Source organism: Choloepus didactylus, chromosome 4, assembly GCF_015220235.1.
Source record: "Choloepus didactylus isolate mChoDid1 chromosome 4, mChoDid1.pri, whole genome shotgun sequence".
Classification (NCBI taxonomy): domain Eukaryota; kingdom Metazoa; phylum Chordata; class Mammalia; order Pilosa; family Megalonychidae; genus Choloepus; species Choloepus didactylus.
The window spans coordinates 78,008,580-78,021,084 of NC_051310.1; the positions used below are offsets into that span (position 1 = coordinate 78,008,580).

At 44.8% G+C, this 12,505-nt stretch overlaps 1 pseudogene; it reads left to right on the plus strand.

Moving 5' to 3' along the window:
- Window positions 1-11,373: 11,373 nt before the first annotated feature.
- Window positions 11,374-12,126, plus strand: LOC119533296 (annotated as a pseudogene).
- The last annotated feature ends 379 nt before the right edge of the window (window positions 12,127-12,505 follow it).

Sequence of the window (12,505 nt, forward strand, 5' to 3'; positions counted from 1 at the left end):
TTGTTTTCCACACATAGATAAAACTTGTCAACAAAGAAGAAGGCACTTAATTACAGTCGTCAAACAGGACATTATAAAATCCTTGATGCCGTAAAAGGAAAACCCCGCTGATGGAGGGAGGGTTAGGAAGGTGGGGGGAGAGGGCAAGGAGAGGTGGAGGAAACCTTACCTGGTGAAAGCTCAGCACTCCTGTTGCTGGAAAAGCAGAACGTGTTCAAGTATATATTTATACGTGCAAGTGAAACAAATATGAAAATGAAAAATCATGATTTGGGGGAGGTAGGTTAGTGAAAACGAGTGAATTTCTCATTTTGAATGGTGCAGAATCAGTAGATATTGTACGGTGACAAGTGAAGGGAAGATAGAAGCATCTTAACTGGAGTTATGATGGTGAATACAGGGATTGTTTTTAAGAATGAAAATAAGGTCAAGAACTAGCAAGCAGAGCCACAGGACTGAATCACGGGAGGCACTGCCTCCAGGGTCCCACAGTTGGGGTCACTACCCCAGCATCGAGGGGTGGTTTTGTGTTGTTTTGTTTTGGTCCTTTGCCATTTGCTTCTGAAGGCATTTAAGCATGTTTTTATGTTTCCTTTTGGGCTGCAAGAGGTTGCTAGGGATTTTCTTGGCCTGTTTGTCTTACTGTAACCACTACAAGGCTCTGTGTCTTGTTGCAAATTAGATGCTGTTTGTTCAACTTCTCAAATTTACACTTTTGGCAAAGGCACATTTGTCTTCTCTTTCTTGCTTGCTCAGGGCAGGGAATTGAGCCCGGGAACAGCTTCAGATGCTCCCAGAGGGGCAAGCGGGTGCCTGGGGGCCCCAGACAGCTCCCTGCAGGGCACGGCCAGTGTGCAGTGGGGGGCTCTGGGAGGCACCTCACAAGCGCTGAGGCCGGAGTGGTACATGGAATCATGCACCCTCAAAAGACACGTTCTTCCTCTTAACCCATGTTCCCGTGGATGTGAACTTATTTGTAAATAGGGCCTTTTGCAAATGTGATTATTAGTGAAGGTGTTGCCAACTGAATCAGGATGGGCCTTAATTCATATTGCTGGAGGCCTTACAGAGAAAGCTGCAGGAAAAGCTGGAAGTTGGCAGCAACTAGAGAAGCAGACACAAGGAGAGAGCTGGCCATGTGATGGAGGCAGAGATGTCAGCCAAGGAGCACCAAGCCAGCACCAAATGCCACAGACCTCAGGGAGAAAGCTTGGCCTTGCTGATGCCTTGATTTGGTACTTGTAGCCTCTGAAAGTAGGAGCCAATAAATTCCTGTTGTATTTGTCATAGCAGCCTGGAAAACGCAGACAGCCAGAGAGAGGGGTACACAGCAGCCACTCGTGGGTCTGAGCCCTGAGTAGGATGGGCCAGCGAGCCACTGCCCAATATTCCTGCCTGCAGGTCCAGTGTTTTGTCCTCCAGCTTCTGACTCTCCACCTGGCTGCTGGCATTTCCAGCACATTGCAGGTCCTGATTCTTACTCTGCACACACTTTGCTGTTGGTTTTTCCTGCCTGGCTTTGACCCCTGGCCTTGCTTTAGCTCTAGATCCTGGCCCGGCCTTTCTGGCCCTGTGCCCACCCACCTTTGCTTGAAGACAAGGCCATCCTGCAAACCAAGGGTTGGGTGAGCCTTGGCAGGACATGACTCCCTTCATTCTTAGAGCCTGCTGTGCCACATATCGTTTGGAGCACTTAATAGGTATCAACTTGGCATCTCCTCATAAGGACCCAATTTTATCCTTTTTTTACAGAAGAGGCTATTGAGACACAGAGAGGTTAAGTAACTTTTCCAAGGTCACACAGCCAAGAAGTTTGAATTCAGGCTTCAGAGCCCAGGTTTTTAACTCCGACATCTACTGCATCTCCTCTGAGTGTCATCATGACCTTGGTCTAAGGTAAAGGCAGATTCCGTTTGCTTGTTCTCCTAATGGATGCTCAGAGTCCAGAGGGGGGTGCAGACAATCCCTCAGTGTCCCTACTGGGACCCAGACTTATTTTTTTAAGTTCCTATCTTTGTACTGTGGTGTTCTTCTTTGTGTGTGGGAGACAACTAACAAAATTTTCAGAATATTCAGTGTTCCAGTTTGCTAATGCTGCCCTTTTGCAAAACACCAGAAATGGATTGACTTTTATAAAGGGGGTTTATTTGGTTACAAAGTTATAGTCTTAAGGCCATAAAGTGTCCAAGCTAAGGCATCAACAAAAGGTACCTTCACTGAAGGATGGCCGATGGCATCTGGAATACCTCTGTTAGCTCAGAAAGCACAAGGCTGGCATCTGCTTGCTCCCAGGTTGTGTTTCAAAATTGTGTTCTCCAAAGTGTCAGCTTTCAGTGCCCATCTTCAAAATGTCTGTCAGCTGCAGCTCTCTTCAAAATGTCACCCTCAGTTACTCTGAGGTTCTTCTGTCTGTGAACTCCTTTATAAGACTCTAGTGATCCAACCAACACCCACCCTGAATGGGCAGGGTAACATCTCTATGGAAATTATCCAACCAAACGTTTCACTCACATTTGATTGAGTCACATCTCCATGGAAACATTCAATCAAAGAATTCCAATTTAATCAACACTAATATGTCTGCTCCCACAAGATGGTATCAAAGAACATGGCGTTTTGTGGGACATGATATATCCAAACCAGCACAGCAACAATGCCATCTCCAAAGTGTAAGCTACCTTGAAAAGTCATATTTCCTTCACAGGCATTTCATATTTGAAAGGAGTTAACACAATTCTACTGGAATTCCAGGCAGGTGGAACAGGAAAGCAGGAGCCTCATTTTTGATAGCTGGGAAGGACTTAGTGTTCATGCTTTCCATTCCCATCATTGAAAGAAAGGGGAGGTCGAAACCTGATACAGTCTGCTCGAGATTGCACAGAGTCCTGGACCATGGGCTCCTCTTTTCACGTGGGTCAAAGGCAGATCACAGGGACACCCTCAGATCACTGACAGCATCTGTGTATGTGCAGTGCACCCTGAAAGATCTGAGTGAGCTGCTTCCAACAACTTCCAGACACTCCCTTTCTCAGCTTCCCATGTAGGTCAAGTGGTCATGTTTTGGCCAGTGAGGGGGCATTTGCTTGTTGTCTCCCTGATAAAAGGAGAGGAGCAGTTGCTGGGAGACATGATGACCAGATCTATGCAGCCATTTTGTGATGGGAGGGTGGGCACAGATGACTGAGGGGGCCAACCAGAATGACGAAGGATCCTGGGCCTCACGACATGCAGGGGACTGCCTGTCTCCAGAGTTCTTGTGTGTGTGTGTGTGTGTGTGTGTGTGTGTGTGTGTGTGAGAGAGAGAGAGAGAGAGAGAGAGAGAGAGAAAGAGAGAGGTGACAAAACATTTTCATTGTTTAAGCTACCATTCATTGGATCCTCTGTTATTGGCAGCTGGCAGTGTGCCAATTGGTCTTGGCTGTGGATCTTCCTAGAGGATGTTCTAAGCTCAGTGCCCCACATGAAAGAGTTACTGCAGGCTTCCTGGGGCCCTAAGTCAGTCCCCGTTTCACAGATCAGCCCAGCTGGCTGTCCCTTGCTCTGAGCAACCACCTAAGGCAAAGCACAGGAGGCACACTGTGAATTCATTCATTCATTCGCTCAACAAACACATACTAAATAACTAAGGCAAGCCAGTGCTGGTCATGCCCCGATGACTAAGCCCATGTGGTGGGCTTCCACTGTGCCTTGTTCCTCTGTCCTGCATTCTCCCATGGTTGGGGGGAGCATGATTCTGTCACCTGTGTGTCTTCCCAGCTCACGGTCTAGGTGGATGGACAGGCCATCGTCCGAGCCACTCTGGTTGTCTGCCCCATTGCTTGGCAGCAGATCCACAAATGTAACTCTGTGGCTGCCGTTCTGTCTGCCCCCCACATCCCACCTTGGCCCCTCCCACCAGGGCTGACTCCCTTTCAGGGCCTGACATCCGTGCATATGTGCCACTTCCCCCCCCATCCCCTTCCTCACTCCTCCGTCCCTATCACAATGGCTCCACCTCGCCCTGGGAAACGTGAATCGTTGATGGGATGCTGCTCCATGGCATGTGTTGCCTTGTGTCCTCAGTGGCAATACATCAGCACAAAGTCACACTCAACCCACTCCATTTATTTTCCGGAGCTCCAGTTCCGGTCCTGGAATAGATGTGGGGGAGAAAAAAAAGAATGTCCAGAGGATGCATGCACTTTTTTGTACATATGTGCCATGTCAATTAAAAGTGTTTGGGTGTTTCTTTTTCAATTAAGATATTAGTATCTTGCTTCTGTGAACAAAGAGAGCACAAGGCCCCGGATCCAGCCCCCCTATGGAAGGGTACCCAGGCCTGCACCTGAGCCGGCTTTCCCATGGTGGTGGCTGGAGGGGCAACCGTGGGAACCCGCACTTCACTGTAGCTCTCGCCTCTGCCTGCCTCCTGCTGCCTTCAGGGACCACCCCTGGATCAGAGTTGGGCTGCTCTACTGCTCTGGAATTTCCACTTTGAGGGCTGTGTGGGGTGGCTGCGGTGGGCCCAGGGCTGTAGGGTGTGGGTTTCACAAGCATAGTGATATTTACAGCCATCCACAGCATTGCTACATTTATATGAAGAGAATTAAAACCAAAACGACTGCCACAATGAGCCTTCATACCCTGGGCTCCTACTAAACTGTCCCATAGAACTGGGGCCTGGGTCAGTTCCAAGAAGGATAAACTTAATATTAATGATAATAATACTTTGCACTTGGTCTAGTAAAAATATTTTGACTCCAGAAGAGGCAAGGTTATGAATGTTCGCTTGGCGCTATTTATCAGGAAGTGCTTCTGCTTGTTTATTTTGTTAGGGCTTTGTATACAGAAACTATTTTTTCCTCTCACCACCAGGGGCCATATTTCTTGTTGGTTTCTACATCCAGAGTTTAACAGGAAGTTGCCATTTGTATTTAAATAGAATGTTTTTAAGACCTATCTGTAAATAGCTGAAGAGAGAACAGCTGAAGGTGTGGAAGTGTTTAATATTCTCTCTGACAGATATTTTTCACTGGAAATTACATCTCCTTGGTTGTGAAACAGGAAATTTAAGAGCACCAAGTCCAAGAGGTTGAGATGCTTAACCCTTCTCCATCTTTGAATCTGCGGAGGTCCAAAGATACTCAGGGAATAAGGACTGTTTTTAATTAGAAGGTGGAACTGAAGAATTACTCTTAGTTATATCCATACACATTACGCGAAAGCCAAAGAAATAACCCAGGAGAAGCAAAATAAGTATCCATAGTCTTTCTCAGTTGACCAGAAAAAAAGACTTTCCATATGCAGCATGATAGCTGGCTTTTCTCCAACAATTATTACAGAGATTTTCTCTCAGATCCTCCATTTCCTCCCAGGACCTGGATGTGGATTATCGCTGGTGGGGACTCTCTGGCATCGATACAACAGCAGCCCAAGAGGACTGCTTTGGAGCCACGTGCCTCTGAGCAAAGGTATCTCAGACGTGTTTTACAAAGATCCATCTCCCGCACAGGTCGCAACCACAGGACTTGGATATTGTGTTATTTGCAGGATAGAATCATCCAAGGAGCAGGATACTCAACCTCTAACTCAGTTTAATTCCAAGATGAAAGAGATGCCACGTCAGGGTGTTCATTTGGTCCACAGCACAATAACTCGGTATTTTTTAATCCTTGGGAATCATGGACCGTGCTGCAACAAATTTGGCTTCATATCCATTTCAGGTGACTCCATCACCCCTGTAAACCAATGGACATAAAGTTTGTGCCTTACAGACACACGATCTCAGCTGGTTCAGGAACTTAGAAGCTCAGTTAACTCCTACTTAGACGTTTCTCTAGTTTAAGAAAAAAAAATAATGTGTTTCTTCTGCAGACCCCACAGAAGCGTAAAGGCTCATAAAACCAGTGGTAAATAGACTTCTGGTTTAAGATGGTGGATTTTGCACATGGATTTTCCTCTTTCCTCCCAAGTCCCAATAAAGAAGTACAAAAGGAAACAATCTCCCCAAACAGGAAAGGGGGTTGGAGAAGGTGTTATACAGAAACAAGATATTAAGATCGACACAGGAAGATGGAAAGCAAAGGCAGGTGATGGATGGGACAGAGCAGAGAACCAACTCAGGGAACATGAGCTATAGCAGAGGCTGCCCTCCCTACAGAGCACAGAGAGACAGAAAGTGAAGAAGGGCATAAAACAGGGTGTTTAATGAAAGGTTTGTCAACAAAAGAGCTGTACCAAACAGCTCCCTCCCTAGGCCCCTTCCTGCTTCACACAGGGAGAGACTGACAATCAGATATTGACCTCCAGGCAAACAAAGAAACCAGAAGTCTCTTCTCCAAAGACATTTGACCTAATGATCAAGGAAGTCCAAGATTCCTAGTGTAGGTGTTGGCACTTTTGTTAGTCTAATATTGAGGGCTGGTCCCAAGACCACCAAACACCAGGTATGCACCCTAGAGCTAAGTCTACTGGGGCACAAGCATCACCTCCACACAGGGCTCCCATTTAAGTGAACCCACTGAAGAAACACAACGCATTAGCTACTGTTAATATGGTCCTTCATTCTTAAACGTGAGTGTAGGACCAAGCATCACTAGACACCTAGAAAAGCCAGCCATCTGAGGGGACAAGACCAGGAATATCAAACAGAATAGCTGAGCCCATAGGAAACAAAGAAAATTCAGGGAACAGAGACAACCTTCAAACTCTAATTAATATCCTCAGAGACAGTTGAGGGGAGTTTGCACCTATGAAATCAGAATTGGATGCTGTTCTAGTTTGCTAATGCTGCCAGGATGCAAAACACAACAGATGGATTGGCTTTTATACAGGGGGTTTCTTCGGTTACACAGTTACAGTCTTAAGGCAATAAAATGTCCAAGGTAACACAAAAGCAATCGGGTATCTTCACTGGAGGATGGCCAATGGTGTCTGGAAAACCTCTGTTAGCTGGGAAGGCATGTGGCTGGTGTCTGCTCCAAAGTTTTGGTTTCAAAATGGCTTTCTCCCAGGACGTTCCTCTCTAGGCTACAGTTCCTCAAAAATGTCACTCTTAGTTGCTCCTGGGGTGTTTGTCTTTCCTTAGCTTCTCTAGAGCAAGAGTCTGCTTTCAATGGCCATCTTCAAACTATCTCTCATCTGCAGCTGCTCTCTCAGCTTCTGTGCATTCTTCAAAGTGTCCTTCTTGGCTGTAGCAAGCTCGCTCCTTCTGTCTGAGCTTATATAGTGCTCCAATAAACTAACCAAGGCCCATGCTGAATGGGCGGGACCACGCCTCCATGGCAACCTTCCAATGAAAGATCTCACCCACTGCTGAGTAATCACATCTCCATGAAAACATCCAATCAAAAGTCTCCAACCCAATCAACACCAATACGTTTCCTGCCCACACAAGACTGCATCAAAGAAAATGTCACTTTGGGGGACATAATACATCCAAACCAGCACAGATGCTATCAAAAGAGAACACTAATGAGTTCTTGGAAATTAAAATTTCAGTAGAACTGGGAAATAGAGTTGAGGGAAACTTCCAGAATGTGAAACACAAGGACAAAGAGATTAAAAATATGAAAGAGAACATGGAGACATAAAAGATTACTCTAAAAGGGCAACACCCAACTAACCTAGATAGAAAATGGAGAGAAGGGAATTATCAAAGAAAAAAATGGAGACACTTTGGAAAAAGATCTAACTTCTGGCTTAATATGGCAGATAGAACACCTGAATTTGCTGCTACCCCCTCTAAAATAACTTCACTAAAATGATAATGCAGGGATAAATGTAAGGGGAGAGACAATCAGAGTGGAGATTAAAGCAATCCATTTGGAAGCTGGGAAGCAGGTGGATGAGTGATAAGTACCTTAATAGACCCAAGAAAGGGGAAGCTTTGGGAGACTCCAGAGCTGTGTAACCCTAAAAAGACTTGGGAATTGGAAGCACCAGCTAAATCTGAAAGAAGAGACTTGGGTGATGTTCAAAGAGGAACATTGGTTGAAAATCTATGCAAGAAGTAGGCAGACCTCCCAGGATTCCCTCCCTCACCTCTGTACCTGTTGCCCTTCCTCCCTAGCTGACCAGAGCTTTCCTCTCTGAGAAGCTGAACCATAGAGACTCTTGACTCGGAGACACCAGGCACCAAGGGGGTGAGGTTTCATCACCATGACAGGGAGGATTCAGAGAGAGTCTGCATACTGAAGGCTGAGACCTCCCCGTTCCCTTACCTCACTCTGAGCCATGTACACTGGTGGCCAAGATTATACAACCAATGCAGGAGATGGCAAATTCTCCTCTGGGGAACCTGAGCAGGCAATGAGCTAAGATCTCCAGATATCTAGAGTTGGGGATTCCCCAATAAAATAACCCAACCAGGTCATGTGAATCCCAGCATTTAGCAAGCCCTGTGAATCATATTTTTAGGGTCTTCTCTCATGTAAGAGCAAACAGGCAAAGATAACCTGGCATGTGAGGAAAAGACTCCAATAGGAGGGGCAGAGACCAAGATAAGCAGAAATAATAATTAAACTTGGAAGAAAAAGAAACAATGCAGTGAGTGGAAGAAAACTTCAAAAAGAATAATAACCCAGACAAAATATACGAAGTTGACTCAGACATCAGACATCAGGCAACACAGGGCAGTGATACCTGAGAGAGGGAAACAAAAGAAGTGAGCCCTAAGATTTCCCCAGCAAATGGCCTGGACACAGTTTACAAGCTACAGAACAGAAATAAGGAACCCAAGTGAAGACTCTGAGTTGAGGAGACAGAGCTGGGTGTCTGAGGAAGCCAAGGTGGCTCGAAAGCACAGAGCTGAATACTGGAGAAGAGAGAGCTGCATAGACAAAGAGCTCTGGAGATCTTCCATGAGTCCCCTAGAAGTCTTCAGCTGAGTGTCAATAAGTGCATGCATGTGAAGAAACTATCTGAGATGGGAGAAAGACTTTCACAAAAGGAGGAGAAGAAATAAAAACCTCTGGAGTTCATGCAGGGCTGGGAATAGTTCATGTTATCACCAGCCAGAGTGGAAAACACAGGGAATCAGGAAGAGTGCTTAAAAGGGTATTGCCTCAATAGTGAGGCAAAAATAACCCAAGAAGAAAATTTGCTCTGGTGCAGCCTAATAAAACTTAAAAGCAAGCCTTGAAAATATGAAACTGTTTTCAAGTAACATCACTGTGTCCCAGAATAAAGTTTAAGAATATTTATAGGAATACAAAAATGTCCATTATCAAATAAGGTAAAATGCACAATGCCTTGCACCCAATAAAAATTTACCAAGCATGCAAATAAGCAGGAAAATATAACCCCTACTGAAGAGAAAATCAATCAATATAAATAAGACCCAGATATGACAAAGATGATAGAATTAATAGACAATGGATAGTATAACCATATTCTGTATGCTCAAGAAGGTAGAGGAAATATTTAACATTAGAGATTTAGAAGACATAAATGAGATCCAAATCAAATTCTAAACATGAAAAATACAATGTCTGAGAAGAAAAATATCCTGTATGGGATTAACAGCATGTTAGACACTGAAGAAGAAAAGATTACTGAGCTAGAGGACATAACAAAAGAAATTACTCAAAATGAAATGCACAGAGAAAAAAGACCAAAAAGAGGAAAAACTGAACAGAGCATCAGTGAGCTGTGGGACAACTAGAAGTGACCTATTAAAACCTAATTAGTCATGGACATGACATATGCTATGTGAACTTAGGTACCCCTTACTTTATAAGTCAAGCCCTCGATAGTGAGGCTTGCTTGGGTGAAACTTGTGTTTAGAGGAGGTTAAGCTCACCTGTAATTATGCCTATCAGTCACCTCCAGAGAACCTCTTTTGTTGCTCAAATGTGAACTTTCTTTCTCTGAGCCTAACTCTACAAATAAATTCATCACCCTCTACCTGACATGGGACAGGAACCCCAAGATGAATGAGCTTTCCCGGTATTGTGGCACATGGATTCCAGGAATGAGCCTGAGCTTGGCATTGAGGGATTCAGAATGCCTTTTTGACCAAAAGGGGGAAAAGAAAGGCAACAAAATAAGGTTTTAATGGCTAAGACAATTCAAATAGAGTCAAGAGGCTGTCCTGGAGGTTACTCCTATGCAAGCTTCATCTAGATACACCAAATGACCACAATATGACAGGCCCAAGTCAACAGTAGTCCAGAAAACCTTAAAGAATACCCAGATCCCTATCTGAGACTCTGTAAAAAAGTTCCACTCCAGTTTATTCATCAGAAACTTAAATCCTTCAGAATGCTCCTATACCAGCTAAGTCCCAAAACCCAGAGGCAATAGCCTCTTCAAGAACATCAACTAGATGTATCCCCTTTTCTCATAAAGTTGACACCCCTTTTCAACTGGAACAGGTTAGGGCGGTCACTGCCTAGACATCACTGAAGATTGGGAAAGTGATTGAACTAGAAGAAAAGGTAGCAACAGACAAGATGGAATTTAACAGAGGATTATGAATGCTGAATCTTTAAATAATTTTCTTTTTCTCAGTTGCTAGGGTGTTGGAATAGTTAGAAGGAAAGAATTGAAATGGTGGAACTGCAACCCATAGCATCCTTTGAAGTTTGTTCTACAGCTACTTGTTGAATTGCAATTTGAAAGCTATCACCTTTTTGTATATATGTTATTTTTCACAATAGGGAAATAACTGAAACCATGGTACTATAACTAATAATAACTTTGGACATTTCCTATATATCTACTTGTTAAATCATACTTTGAAAGATATTACCTTTTTGTATATATGTTATATTTCAAAGGAAATAAGGGAAACTGTGGAATTGTAACCTATAATATTCTTTGAAATTTGCTAACTACTTGTTAAATTACACTTGGAAAGTTATCACTTTAATTTATATACGTTATATTCTACAATAAAAAATATGATTTAAAAAACATAATTAGAACCCCTGAAGGAGAGGCTAGTGGGGCAGGGAGGGGGTAACAGAAAAAATATGGCCAAAATCTTCCTAAATTTAATGAAAATTATAAGCCTAAATATCCAGGGAACTCAACAAAACCCAAGCATAAGAAGTATAAAGAAAACCACATCAGGGAACATCATAGTCAAATCACTTAAAAGCAGAGCTAAAGAGAAAATCTTAAAAGCAGCTAGGGAAAAAAGACACATTAAGTTTAGAGGAATAATGATTAAAATGATAGCCAACTTGTTGGAAAGAAAACAAGTAAGAAGACAGAAGAGCAATATATTTAAGTACTGAAAGAAAATAAAAGTCAAACCGGAACTCTATATGTAGCGAAAATATATTTCAAAAATAAAGGCAAAGTGACCACATGCAGGTCGCTCCATGCAGCAGCGGTTGGACATGGCGCTCCAGCAGTTGCTGAAGCTGGGCTGGCCAGCTCCGGGCCATGCTCTTCCAGGCGGTGGCTGTGGGGAAGCCCCGCGGGGCGGAGACGTGCGGCTGCAGCCACCACAGCCTCCGGGCTGGGCGGTGGGTGTAAGGCCCGGCCGGCATCTGGGACCCCAACTGAGACAGGCGAGAATCATTGTCTCTCATCCACCTCCGGAAAAGGAACCTGGAATCTAAAGACAACGACCTGGCGTCCAGACTGGACCACTGCAAAGCCAAGGCCACAGGACACATCTTCCTCATTAGGCTCTCCCAGTACCACGTGGATTGCTCCCTGGAGAAGGAGGGGATTCTGACTCTGAGCTAACTGGTCTCCTACTCCCAAGCTTGGGGTTGAAGTTCCATAAAATTGTACATTCCTCCACGACCTGAGCAATAGAAACAACCAACATAATCAGCAAACACCTGCTAGGAGTCTGTAGAGTCAACACCAACCTGCTCAGGGAAGGTGTCCCCATTGAACCAGACCCGCCCATGTCCCACTGGAAGCCAGAAGCTGTGTATTATGAAGATGGAGCACAAACTGAAGCTGCCTTCCGGAACTACATCCACCTGCAGATGCCAAGCATGAGGAGGACAGTTACGGGATCTTCATCTGTCATGCCAATGTCATCCGTTACAAGGCTGGCTCTGCCTGTCCCTCAACAAGGGCAGCATCACACACCTGCTCATCCAGCCAAGCGGCACTGTGGCCCTGGGGACCCTCAGGGACACAGGGTTCATGCCCCCTGACAAAGTCACCTGGTCCTGAGGACACAATTCTGGGCATCGACTCGCCAGACTCTCCCCTTTTTAGCTCTGAATTCTGGCTCTGTTCTGCACGTCATCGAGGACCGTGGATCTCCTTTCCTCTGTGTCCTGGCACAGGACACATTTTGATTACTTTTTATTTCCCGTGCAAGAAGCCGGCAGGAAAGTAGAAACACCTACGTTGCTGCATTTCAGGGAAATACTAAGCTCTGATAGCTGATTCTGCAGGTTTTCTACCTTACTCTGATCTATTTGGATGACCCTTTGAGGGTATAAAGTGAAATCTTTCTCTGAGAGAAGTTGGGCTCATCCCAGAAGGGTGGGCAGCCTGATGCAGATCATCTCTGGGACAACCACGTGCAGACCACACCATCCCCACC